The 14,542-nt window shown below is 37.2% G+C and overlaps 1 long non-coding RNA gene across 1 annotated transcript in view; it reads left to right on the top strand.

Moving 5' to 3' along the window:
• LOC109271264 (uncharacterized) overlaps positions 1–14,542 on the top strand; it is a 221,463-nt gene that overhangs the window by 145,393 nt on the left and 61,528 nt on the right. The window contains exon 5 of the long non-coding RNA XR_002081903.2: positions 7,205–7,393. This is a non-coding gene — a long non-coding RNA (uncharacterized LOC109271264). The remainder of the gene's footprint in view (positions 1–7,204; positions 7,394–14,542) is intronic.

The raw sequence follows: 14,542 nt of genomic DNA, 5'->3' as shown, positions 1-14,542 counted from the left end.
GAGGTTGCAGCCTATTCTAAGGTGGAAACTTATAGACCGCCCCGGGCTGTCATTGCAATATTATAGATGACTCTGGACAAGTCAGTGGTAGAATGATGCTTATAGTACTGTGAACAGTCCTTGCCTCATCACATTCCTGAATTGATGGTCATAATCTTCCACCACTCTGTTAGCCTAGCAGAGAGAGTTGCAAACCCTTTATGGAAAAGTATAATATCTGTAGCCTCTGTTATTGTTTTATATACCATTTCTGGTAATCAAAAATTACTATATATTACAAAACACAGGGAACATAAATGAAAACCAAGTTTAAAAACAAACAATGAAAACAACTAAAAATGATGTAAGTTTAGGTGATGGATGGCAAGGAATTTAAAATAAATTTGGCCATAGGAATGAATAGAAATAAATACAGTAAAACCTTGGATTGCAAATGACTTGTTCTGTGAGTGTTCCACAAGACAAGCAAATATTTCTAATACATTTTAACTTGATAAATGAGCAATGTCTTGCAATACAGGTAGTACATAATGCCAAAAGTTCACATGATCACGACTGAGCCAATGCTCGCTCTCTCTCTCTCTCTCTCTCCCTCACTGTGGGATTGTGGGTGATCATCTCCCATGCTCAGATGCTTGGTCGCAGGATGCTGCGCTTGGCAGAAATCAGTGATTTTTCAAAACACCGGAAGGTGCCCACAACTGGCAGTAGTACATTTTTTGTCACTTCAAAGCACCTATGGACAGTCCTTTGCTTTTCATATGAGTGAGCTTAAGAATGCTTTGCTTCATTCTGGGTTAGGCTGCCTGCAGGTATAGACCCTTTCCTCTGATTCCTTATTGCCAGTTACATTAAATACATTATATGACAAAAGCTTATTAATATTGTACTGTAGTCAATATCCGTGTGAGTGTATACCATGGCTCCCATGCAGAGAAAGGTTGAAAAGAAAGGCATTAAGAAGAAAGAGATGATTAAAGTCGAAGTTAAGAAGGAAATAACTGAGAAGTACGAGTGATGTGGGCAAGTGTCTGAAATTGCAAGATTTTATAAGGAGTCTACTTCTGCATCTCATCTGCAGAGGAGGAGGAAAAGAGGTGGAGGCATCCCTCACTTCAGATAAGATTAGGGAGATGTGTAAATGGGGAAACATTTTAACAGCAGTGATACTGTTAGTGATAGTGAAAGTCGTCCGACACAATAAACCCCCGTCTCTTGTCTCCTTCACACCAGTCATGAAGATTTTCAAGGATAAATGCAGGTTAATTTGTTTATTTTTCTTTTTTTCTTTTTAAATTTTTTTTTTCAACTTTTTTTTTTTTAAATTTATTTTTGGGACAGAGAGAGACAGAGCATGAACGGGGGAGGGGCAGAGAGAGAGGGAGACACAGAATCGGAAACAGGCTCCAGGCTCCGAGCCGTCAGCCCAGAGCCTGACGCGGGGCTCGAACTCACGGACCGCGAGATCATGACCTGGCTGAAGTCGGACGCTTAACCGACGGCGCCACCCAGGCGCCCCTGTTTATTTTTCTTTATATTTTGTATTACAGTATTGTAATCATTTTTTATGAATACTTTTGTGTTGTGGAACAAATCATCTGAGTTTCCATTATTTCTTATGGGGAAATTTGCTTTGATATACAAGTGCTTTGGATTACAGGTATGTTTCCAGAACGAATTATGCTCGCAAACCAGAGTTTTACTGTACATTAAAAGATGAAGAATCAGAATCTTAAATAAGGAATAAAGCGTAAATTCTAAAATTAAAAGACACATCATATGAAATGAAGATAATTTTTTTGACAGAAGGATAAATGCAGCACAGATCAGAAAAAGTGAACAAAAAGAATTATTGATACAAAATGCCTAACTGAAGCACAGAGATAAAAAAAAATAAAGGAAAACATAAAAGTGAGTTTAAGAGATATGTGAGTAAAAGTGTAAAGATCTAACAAATGTCTAAATGGATTCCCCTCATAAGACTGGAAAAAAGCAGAGCAGAAATAATATTGAGGAGATAATGACTAAACATTTTTTCTGGAAGTTCTGTGAAGTTGAAGAGTAACAATACAAAGACTACAATACATAGGTGCAACACAGAAGATCATTGAGAAACAAAGATAAACAATTGTTAAGAGTAATCATGATGGGGGTGAGAGTGGGTTGGGGAACACATGATGTTAAAGGAAGAACAGTGAGACCTTAAGCTGACCCTCTAACAGAAATTATGGCAACAGGAAGTCATTGGAATAACATATTAAAAGTGTCAAAAGAGGGTTGCCTGGGTGGCTCACTTGGTTAAGCCTCCAACTCTTGGTTTTGTCTCAAATCATGACCTCATAGTTATGGGATTGAGCCCTGCATTGGGGTCCATGCTGAACGTGGAGCCTGCTTGTGATTCTCTCTCTCCCTCTGTCTCTTAGCCTTTCCCCTCCTCTCCAAATAAATAAATAAACATTAAAAAAATAAAAATGTCAGAAGAAAATAACTCAATGTAAATTTTGTACAAAGCAAAATGATCCTTTAAAATGAAGACAAAATAAAAGTGTCTCCAGACCTATGAAAACTGATAATTTTTGTTAGTAAACCAGGACTGAAGGAAATATTAAAGTGAGCTCTTGAGGCAGAAAGAAAATGGTCCTGGAGAAAAACACATATTGTAGAAGGGATATAGAAAAAGGATAGTGCAAATGTGTTGGCAAATGTAAATACATAGGCCAAATATTAAAACTGTTAAAAAATTAGTTTTAAATAATAGAAAATGTATAATTGATTTCTTCCCTTTCTTCCTAACACAGAGATTTTACAGCCCTTGCGATGTCCTAAGTGATAAGAGCACTAGGCACATCGTTTTTTCTAATATTAGGTCTTTGACCTTGGTTCATGACACTGAACTAAAGCCTTTGAAATTTCCTAGATGGTAGCAGCATCTTTGGTTCTAATGACATGTGTCTTGGTGGGCTCCTGGATGGAGACTGGGTCACCAAAAGTCATGATTAGAAGCTTGGGACTTTTATCCCAACCCTAGCCCATTCTCTGGAGAAGGGCTGGAAAGAATTAATGATTGATCATGTGTCCACGATAAAGCCTCTATAAAAATTCCCAAAGTATGGAGTTTGGAGAGAATCCTGGTTGCTGAACTTGTGAAGGGTTGAGAGTGGTGCTCCTGGAAACTGCATGGAAGCTCTAAGCTTCTTCCCACATACTTGCCCCATATGTCCCTTAATCTGGATACTCATCTGTATCCTTTATCATATCCTTTTATAATAAACTGGTAAGCAATAAGACAACTGTTTTCATGAGTTCTGTGAGCCACTGTAGCCAATTAATCGAATCCAAAGAAATGGCCCTTGGCATCTGTGATTTATAAGTGGTCATAAGCACAGGTAACACCTGGCCTTAACAATTGGCATATGAAGTAGGGGGAGGCTGTCTTGTGGACCTGAGCTCTGGAGTGATGCTATGTCGAGGATGAGAGTGTCAGAATTAATTTAAATTGTAGAACACCCAGTTGGTGCCACAGAGAATTGCTTGGTGTGGGAAAAAAACCCCGTACATCTGGTTTCAGAAGTGCCAAGTATGGTTTTAGTGTAAGAATAAAAAAAAAAAAAAAAAAACGGGAGGAAGAACTGAGTCTTATTTTTCTTCACAAATGGTAATGTCTTATATATTTTTTTTAATATTTTATTTTTAAGTAATCTCTACATCCAGCGTGGGGCTCGAACACACAACCCCAAGATCAAGAGTTGCCTGCTCTTCTGACTGAGCCATCCAGGCGCCCAGTCTTGTGTGTTTTAAATGCATGTATACCTTTTATATATGTTAACAATAATAAGACATAGAAGAAGAGGTAAATAAAGTTAAAATGTTTTAATTTTTTAGCATTAGCAAAGAAAAAAGTAAAATTTTTATTGGATTTAATAAGTAAAGATTTATACTGTAATAATATTTAGAGCCACTAGTAAAAAATTGAAACAGATTTTATAGCAAAGAAATTAATAGAGGGGGAAACATTTCATTATTCAAAAGAAGGCGAAAGTAATAAAAATTAACCTAAAATAGTTTGGCCTAGTATAAAATAAGCAAAAAGTTGATAGTTATGAACTTAGCTTTATCTTTAATTATTTTACATGTAAATGGAGCAATTGAAAGTAAGTCAGTATAAAGAAGTATATGCTGCTTATGAAGCACATCTTAACTAGGAGTCGTAATATTCCACCTAGAGCATCATGTGGCTTGAGAAATGTACAATTAGATGTGAGTCTCTGTACCAGAAGTCTACAGAATAGCTAGGAAGTTTCATAAGAGATGCAAACAATCATTAGGCATGGCAGAGAATAATACAAGCTATGGGATGCTTCAGTAAAGTGCTAGAGAATTCCAAAGGAGAGGGAAATTCCCTTCTAACAGGGTGAAAAGGATTTTTTAAAAATATGTTCTATTACTTGTGTATTTTTATTAAAAAATGTCTCCAGTGCCTTGCTTGGTGCTGAGGACATAGTAGATTCTCAATTTCTGTGACATGACTAGATGATTCAGGGATATGGATATGTGCAAGAAGAGTATTCATTCAGAGAGAAAAATAGGTAAAAACAATCTCAGAAGCAAAAACATGTGAGTAAGTTATTGGTGAAAGTGTCCATCTGTTTTAAGTGGGAGAATGAAGGGTATAAAGGTATAGTAAGCATGAAGATCCAGAGAGAATAGCATTGTGCTAGAATGTTTATGGATTCTCTGTCCAGCAGAGGCAGAAAAGAAAAAATAACTCAAACTGATTTTATAACAGCTTTATTAATAATTCACAGACATATAACTCATGCTATTAAATTGTACAATAGTTTTTAGTATATTTACATAGTTGTGTAAGATCACCACAAACATTTCTACATCATTTCACCATACCAGTGTCTCAAGGTTATTATAGTTAAACAGCATGTATACAAATCACTCAGTATAGCATCTGGCTCCTATTAAACATTGCTTAGTAAATGTCAACCACATATTGATACTGAAGTAAATTTTAAGTGACAGAGGGATAGTCTATGAACTATCCTTATAGTGATCTAACCCTGTGACTGCCAGTCGTTAAATTTGGAGCAGAATTGTTGACCCATCTCAAATAATGTTCAGAAAACATCTATAAACCAGCAAGTCAAGTTTGACCAGTCGTTGATAAGTGAATCTGCAGGAGAGGGTAAGTCATCAAATTGAAGGAACTAGACAAATTGACAGCATACCCATGGAGGAAGGGGCTCACGACCAGGAATTGTTCCACCAGCAGAGGTCAAAGATGAGACAGGCTTTCAGGGCCTCCTGTGGTTTCCTAATGGTGCAAGTGCATCTTCTAACCTGTGCCTCAACACGCTAGAGATAAAAGCTTTCCCAGTGCTTTTTCTCAATGAAGCTCTATGGCCCTTGAATTTCAAATATAGGAAGAGACAAGTGCAGCTGTCCACATTCAGCATCTTATGACTTAAAACGATTTTAAAGTCTTGGTTAGAACAGCAGCTATTGAAAAATGTCAGCGGAATGAAGAGTTACATAAATTTTAGTTCAGTTAGGACTCGTGTGTATGTGTGTGTGTGTGTGTGTGTGTGTGTGTGTGTGTGTGTGTGTGTGATTGCATGCTTACATAATGTCATTTGGGGACATTCATGTTCTTCCAATGATTGCTGAGAATTTACTGTCCCTTCCACAGGGAATACGTGCAAATATGTGATAGAGATCACCTGGTCTAGTCTTACTTTTCAGTGTGACTTTCCAAGGTGGCCCAAAGAGCTACAGAAAGAGCAAATTGTAAAAATCAGTTTAAGGAAAACTTCTGGAATTATAGTGTAAGGAGCTCCATCAACCATTTTCCCAAGGAAACTACCATAACTAGTTAAAGTTATAAAAGAACAGTATTTCATGTTCTGGAACTTGTCCTAATGACACAGTGAAGATGCATATTATTGACAGAGATCACAAATGTGGTGCCCTGAAGAGATACAGGTTTTCTTAGTGACCTGAGAAGAAGAGAAACAAATTACATTTGTCGAATACTCACTGTAGTTCTGGCAGTGTGGTAGGTGTTTTTAATATATGTTGCTTAATTGAAATCTCACAAGAGCACCAACAAGTTACTGCAGGTTAGTTGATTTCATAACTTTCAGTTGAAAGGAGAGATGTATTTATTTATTGACTAGCTATATTTATTCAACATGTTCTGTATACCAGATGCTGGGTTAGGTCTTGGGAATACACTACCCAATAAATGGATATCATTGTTATCTTCATGAATCTTCCTGTGTAGCTGGGGAGCAAATATTTAACAAACACACAACTGGTGATATATTTATAATGGGGTATATATTTTATCACAAATATAACAAAAATATCAAAAAAGCTATTGATTGCTTAATATATGCCAGGTATTAAACTACATCCTTGCCTATGTAAGAATTTCATATATCTTCTATGATACCTGACATTTATCTGACAGGTACTGTAAGTTAGGTACAGTATTAACAACCATATTTTATAGTTGCTGAAAACAAGGCCCATGGAAGTTAATGACTTACCCAAGATGTCACAGGCCAGTAAATGGAAGAATAAGGCTTTGATACTAGATATATTGTCTCTAGAAGCGTAGGTGTGTGTATATTATGCCCTAAACTTTACCCCTACCATCCTTACACAATTTATAAACAGCATGGCTGGAATTTAAACCCTTGTGTTCTGACTTCAGAACATACACTCTTGAACCTCTCTGCCGTGCTGTCAATGTATGAACAAGGAACAGAACAAGTAATACTTTGTGCTGTGAGTAGTGCAAAGAGGGGATCTAATCCAGAGAAGGTGCCAGCCAAGAAGGGATACTAAGGTTGAGGCACATGAGCTGAGTTGTGGCTACTTAATAAAAGGGGAGAAGAAGGGAAACAGTGCGCCTGGACAGAGGAAAGAGGTTGCGAAAGTCTCAGAAATGGTGACAGACTTAAGGCATGAAAGGAAGGTCATTGTGGCTGGCAAATGTTAAGTGCAAGGGGAGTTGGAGACAGATGGGTCTGGCCTGTGGTCAGTTCATGTCTCAAAGATTAAAAAGATAAAAGGAAAGTTTATCATCAGTTTCAAATAGTCATATAAGGATCAGAGCTCAATTTCTAACTACTGTTGAATTTTTCCAGTAACTCTTGAGTTCAACTTCTTGTTTTTCATAATTTTTCAGGTGCTCTTTCAACTTTTAAGTGTGAGAAAAATGAAGGAACTGGAGACTTCTGTTTCTACTCAGTAGCTGTAATAAGAAACCTGCATATTGGACTTGCATCTTGAGAGGTTTCAGTGAAAAGCCTTTAACTGATGGTAATTTGTGAGTTGGAAAAAAAAAAAAACTTTGCTCATCTGACAAGAACATTTGGTGAGTAATCAGATACGTTCTACATAAAGACAGATTGCTGGACTTGAAATTAATATTTTATTGCAACTTTATGTAATGAATATATTATTTTATGACCTGTCAACTGTTTAGCCATAATTACAATTCCTACGTACAGAACATTCATTTTGTCCTTCCAAAAGAGCATCAATTATATTTCTTTTAGACAAACTTCACAAGAACTCTAATAAGTGGAACTACTTCTTGTTTGCCTTTATAATATTCCCCTAAAAGTCAGCCCTCCTGGTAGTAAAATAGTTTATAATTAGAAATTCAGATCAGCCATTATACATTATTTCCACTTTCTTTATTTTTGGAATTCATGCAACTAAGTGTGATCAGGCAAAAAACAATTAGAGATGTGCTAAAATACTTACAAAATATTTAGCTATCAGATATTTTCCCAAGCTTTTTGGTCTCATGTTTGAATAGTATTTTGAAACAGTCTGTAATGAGAAAAATTCTATATTAAAAGCGCATACATTCTGGGGCACCAGCGTGACTCAGCCAGTTAAACGTCTGGCTCTTGATTTCAGTTCAGGTCATGATCTCACAGTTTGTGAGTTCAAACCCCCCATGGGGCTCTGCGCTGACAGATTCTCTCTCCCTCTCTTTGCCCCTCCCCTGCTCACACACTCTATATCTCAAAACAAATAAGTGAACTTTAGAAAAAAAGCACACACATGTTTATAAACATACATACATGTTGTAAATAACAGTTAAATAAATAACAGATATGAACATAAAGGTGCCTTGGTGTCTGATTTGAGATGGGAAGGCTTTGACATAGAACTTAATTTTTCACTCACATACTATATCTAAAGAACACTGTGGGTGAAAAAAAGAAGAGATATTAATGTATTTACAATACAAAGCTGAATCTGTATCTCTTTTATCCGCCTCTGTTTCTGCACATTTATCTTCGGGAAGATCAAGCCAGATTTGTCCACTTCCTGCTGTTCATCTCAATGCTTTTGTGTATTCTGTTTCCTCTGCCTGTTGTGTCCTTTCCAACCTCCACGTGTCCTCACATGTGTGCCTCTTACATCGTTTTATTTTTTTTTTTAGTGTTTATTTATTTTTGAGAGCGAGTGAGCAAGCGAGCACGAGTGGGGGAGGGGCAGAGAGAGAGAGAAGAGCGAGAGAGAGGGAGACAACAGAATCTGAAGCAGGCTCCAGGCTCCGAGCTGTCAGCACAGAACCCAACTTGGGGCCCAAACTCACAAACCACAAGAACATGACCTGAGCCGAAGTCAGAGGCTTAACCGGCTGAGTCACCCAGGCGCCCCCTCTGACATCGTTTTAAATTCTAGCTCCAAAGTCCCTTCCTTTTAACTTTCCATCGTTCTTCCTCTTCTCATACATTATTTTATTGTATTTGTTAAACTGTTTCTCCAAAGTTATATTTATTTACATGCATATTTTCCCTAGTACTATCTTGGAATGTAGGAAACATGTTCTAATCATCTTTTATCCTTCATTTCTGGTGCAATACTTAAGACCTCATGTTTACTAAATGTTTTGCAGAATGAGGTTAGGATGAGTATATATTTATAAGCAGATGAAGTAGAGCACATACAGTTCTGGCCGTAGTGATGCATTGGCAAAGGGGTGCAAGAGAGCACGTTGTGTTCTGTCAGTGGCTACTTACCCAATGTGTTAGAGAAAGTTTGGAGCAAGAATACAGAATCTGGGGTGCTAGAATATGAAGGGTCTGGTTTGCTTTGCCGAGAAGTTTGTTTGGCATCCTGTAGACAAGAACGAGACCTGGAAGGATTCGAGCCAGGAAATGAGATAATCAGATCTGTGTTTTGGCGGGAGAACCAAATGGTGGCATGGGCGATGAACTTTATTACAAGACAGTGGAACTAAAAAGGCTAATCAACGTGATATGGTTGTTAAAGAAGAGCAAATTTTGAGGAAGACATTTTGAAGACGTAATTTACAAGATTTGAAGAGAATATGTTGCTAAAAATTCATTGTAGTCTTGCTAATGTGGCCGGATGGCATGTTGTACTGTACCAAGTGACGTCTGCTGTGATTTTCAGTCGAAAAATGTGATGCTGCTCTTAGACAACACTGTTGCCTGGCTGGACAGCAGAATTCAAGAGGAAAACCTGTAGAAATTATCCTCCACCACCAACCACCGCTCTCCATCATCTGGATCCTATTTTTGGGGGCAAGGCAGTGAGTAAATTCAGTTGGGCATTAGAACTTTCAGGTGAATTCAGGTCTCTTTTATTATCAGTGTATGGAGTATTTAAGATGCCTTTACTGGATATAGGGCTTTGCCTTGAAATAGTTTCAACAGACTTTTTTTGTTAATGTATGTAAACTCACCAAATCATTACTCAGCAAAATAAAATAATTTATTTCTTGAAAGAATGACCATCCCTTTATCTCTCCAGTCCTAGTAACCAACACACAGGTAAGCAGTCCCTTAATAATTGTTTGCTGAATGAGTGAAGGATTGAATGCAGAGTGAAAAGAGAAAGACATGTAACTGCTTTGTGACTTCTTTACAAACACATCTAAAGAAGCACCATTTGTTTGATTCTCATTACTTCTCCTAAATGTTGCTTGTAAAGCCTTCATGGATTTATATTATTATTTTCATATAACATTTTGCAAATTTTTAAAAAATTTTTTTAACATTTATTTATTTTTGAGACAGAGAGAGACAAAGCATGAACGGGGGAGGATCAGGGAGAGGGAGACACAGAATCTGAAACAGGCTCCAGGCTCTGAGCTGTCAGCACAGAGCCCGACGCGGGGCTCGAACTTACGGACCACAAGATCATGACCTGAGCCGAAGTTGGCCGCTTAACCGACTGAGCCACCCAGGTGCCCCAACATTTTGCAAATTTTTAAAAATTTTATTTATTTGTTTTGGGGGGGGGGTGGGAAGGACAGAGAGAGAGAGGGAGAGAGAGAATCCCAAGCAGGCTCCACGCTATCAGCACAGAGCTTGATGCTGGGCTTGATCCCATGAACCGTGAGATCATGACCTGAGCTGAGATCAAGAGCTGGACGCTTGACCAACTAAGCCATGTAGGTGTCCCTTTGTCAATCTTTTTAAATGAAAGAGGCATGCTCCAAAAATATAATAACTTCCAAATTTTCATGGTTATGTTGTTCCAAGTTTAAAATAGATACTTATCACTTAAAATAATTGTTGCTTCAAAATCTAAGAATTCTTTTCCTTCTATTATTAATGTGACAAATATTTATCGAGGAACTACTGTGTCCCACATGTTGCTGTGATGATGATGCAAAATGAAAATACATGGTAACTATTTCCAGTAGTTTATGACCTTGCAAGGGGGAAAACATGCACATAAAACGTTCATTACCAGTTGGGTAGTATATTTGTTTCCTAGGGCTTCCATAACAAGATGCCATGGACTGGGTAGCATAAAGAACAGAAATGTATTTCCTCACAGTTCTGGAGTCTACAAGTCCAAGATCAAGGTATTGGCAGGTTTGATTTCTCCTGAGGCCTCTCTTCTTGGCCTACAGATGACTGTCTCCTCACTGTGTCTTCACATTGTTGTCCTTCTGCATGTGTTCATCTCATATCATTTTGTCTCTAAATTTCCTTCTTTTATAAGGACACCAGTCATATTGGACTAGAGTCCAGCCTAAATACCTCATTTTGACTTAATCATCTCTTTAAAGACCACATGTCTAAATAAAGTTACATTCTGAGGAACTGGGAGTCAGGACTTCAACATGACATTTGGGGGGACACAATTTAGACCATACTAGAGAGGAGATAGGATTTGGCACATCTAAAAGAATCCAGTGTCAGATTCAAAGCACTCAAATTAAACCCAGAATGGGCAGATATTGATTTATTTTTTAAGCAAATAATAAAGATAAATTTATGCTGCTGAAGAAACTTACATGAAAATATAATTTTTACAGCTTTCTCCCTCTCATGCTGTCTGCTATCTGCTCTAATATGAGTCATAATCATTTCTAAAGCCTCCACTGAGATGTCATGAACAAAAAAGATCAGGATTTTACAAAGGCATCAATGCCTGTAGCAGATAAGCAAAGAGTTCATAAAAAAGATATTTTTAATGCATGAGGAATGAGGACAGTGAAGGGATGGGTGGCAAGATAGTGTCTATCAAGTACATCTACAGAAAAACACTCTCCAGTAGGGCTTCTCCAGGGCACCCACCTACATCCTTCCATCAAGAGATGAGCAGGGCTTTGTTCTCAAAGGAAGAGACATTTATTGTACATATGGATTTGCTTTTCTTGCCTGCAATCCTTCTCCCAAATCCCATCTGTGATCTTAAGGAGTACCTCTTTTCATACAACATAGTTCCTGATCAAGAGATTTGTTTTATAGAACAGAAGTGCAGAGATGCTTATGAAATGTATTGTTCTCATGATCCCCCATCACTCTGAAGCAACTGTCCTGATACAATGATGCCATGGCCTTCTGAGATGCCAACTGGATGACTAAACTTTGTGGGGTTTGGGTATTGTCCTCTAGGATGTGACAAATGGTCTACAGCAGCAGCCGTCATATGCTGCTCTTTCTCTCATAATTAGTATTCACAAATCCAGAAAACAAGGAGTGAAATAGGAGTGACTTCTCACTATTACACTGAGATCCACTAACATCATTATTGTTGCCTATACTTAACACCTCTCGACTTGCTTGTCCTGATTTTCCCCAAGGGAGAAATATTTAAACCTAGGCCTACATCAATAGTTCCATTAAATCAAAATTTAACTACCACTTGGCTTCTTTGGGTTCCTCATATTAGTGAATCAATAGGCAAAGAGAGTAATGGTGTTCTGTCTGAGATGATTGATTCTGATTATCTGAGAAATTTGGCTGTAATGGGGTAAAGAGAAGTATGTCTAGAATGTAGGAGATCCTCTGGGGCCCATCTTAGTACTTCTGTACCCAGTGATTAAAGTCACTGGAAAATGAAAACAATCAAATACAAGAGGGACGCTCATGACCTCAACTAAAATCATAACTGGACAAGGTGCTTGCTGAAGCAAAAAGTGGGAAAACAATGTAATTATAAATAACAATTATGATCACATGACCAATGGCAAAAATGAGAACTATAATAGTTATGGATAGTATTTCTCATTTTGATATGCATATACTTACTTGTATATATGTTAACTTTTTAAATCTTTTCCTCTTACATTTGCCTAGCATCTAAAATAAGAAGTATTAATAGTAGTTAATATTGTATCATAGTTTGATTTATAAGATATCAAAGAGGAATGTGCCTGAGGTAGAAGAGGAATGAACATCACCTAAGGATGGATAAAGGGACTTTGTATCTCATTTTGGGGAGAGGATTGTATAAGGGACAGTTGCCTTACGTTATATGGAAGCAGAATCGTGCTGTTGTTTTACTTAGAAATTATTTTAAGTATGACTAATAAAAGTGTGTGTAAATGTCAAGTTGACAACGGTGAATTGTACTGAAATTACACTGTGTCAATTTAGCATAGCTAGAACTACATTTCTAAGAAATCCCTTCCCTTTATCATTCTGGGTTTAGTCTGAGCTAGATTTTGTTAATGAAAATTGGAAGACAGTAGTGAAATAGTAGTTGTATTCTTTTCCCACACATGAGGTTAGACTAGGTCAGTAGGCACGAGGCAGTTCACACGTGTTATCCCTTATCTGCTGTTATCACTTACCTTTTCAGATGTGGGCCAGCATTTGACCCACGACAACTCCAGTTCCTGCTGCGTCTCCTCTTTTACCTTTGCGACTCCTGGACCAGGTGTTTGTTCTCCTCAGAGCCAAGGATGCCAGCTTCATCTGCAGGACAGCCTCATCATCATATTTAGAGGCTTAGAGGCAGTTGGAGATCCACACAAGGTCCAGTCTGTCCACGTGGATTTCGCCTATCCTCACAATTTTCTTTTAATCTCTGCTGTCCCCATTGGATGTCCTTCTTCCTTTCCTTACTGCCTCCCCAGCTGACTTTAGACTTCAGCACCAGACAGTATCAACAACCTCCCAAAGTCTATTTAACCAGCTTCCTAAATTGTGTAAGATCTAATCCTAGTAATCAGTGTGTGTATTGCAGGAGTTCTGTTTCTGTGATCGAACTCTGGGTGATAAAATTAGTTAGAAATTTTAGAACCAATAGGGCAGTACTTTCTTATTTTTAGCATATTATTCTTTTGCAATCATGGAAAACTTGAGTTAAATATCTGTACATATGTATCAATTTATTATTCTCACACACTATGCAGTTATTTTATCAGTTTCTAAGACAGCAAAATACTATGAATTTTGTCATTATTCAACAAATATAACATTTGCACAGTTGTAGGAAATACATTTTAACTAGAATTGACAGAAGCCAATGACTTAATTTCATTAAAAACTGTCTTTTCTCACCATTTTAAAAAATGCAGTGTCGTGATTTTTATAATATTCTATGAATAATCAATTCTGCTATTTTAAAACTGTTTCTAATTTTGAAACTTAGTTGAGACTTTAAATGCTAGTTAAATTTTAGACTTCATTTTCATTCTCATTATTGGTCTTTTCATTTTGTTTTGAAAAATGAATAAGGTCTGAAGAACTCTATTCTGACTTTGGTCATTCTTACAACAAAACATTTTCAAATTTTGATTTATTTTTCCCTCTCTAAGTAGGTACCCTGGGTAAAAGTGCTATTACTGGCCAGATTAACACATAAAAGGAAAAACATGGGTTTGGCACCTGACAGTAGTTTTTTCTTCCAGCTCAGGATGGTATTCCTTTCAAGATTTGAATTATTGTAGGAACAGATGGACAGGCAGCCAGTAAATGGTCTGCCATTGCATTTATTATCTTATAAAGCACAGTGATCTCATAAATATTTTAATCTAAAATTCTAAGGCAATAGCTGAACTCTGTCTACTTGTTCATGGTGCTGTTGATATAGGAGTACTATATAATTCAGGTAAGAAAAAAAAGGGGCAGGGTAAAATACAAAGACAGTACACCTCAGAAGGTAAGTCTAATGCTGCATTTTATGAAAATAGAAAATGGAAAATAAATTGTTTAAAAACCACAATCATATATGGCATTGTCACATTGTAGAGAAACCATCTTTATAAATCAAAGAAAATTTTATATTG

This window comes from Panthera pardus, unplaced genomic scaffold, assembly GCF_024362965.1.
Source record: "Panthera pardus isolate Hobbes unplaced genomic scaffold, ASM2436296v1 HiC_scaffold_12, whole genome shotgun sequence".
NCBI lineage: Eukaryota > Metazoa > Chordata > Mammalia > Carnivora > Felidae > Panthera > Panthera pardus.
Note: the sequence above shows the minus strand (reverse complement) of the source record. Positions and strands in the feature narration are given on the sequence as shown.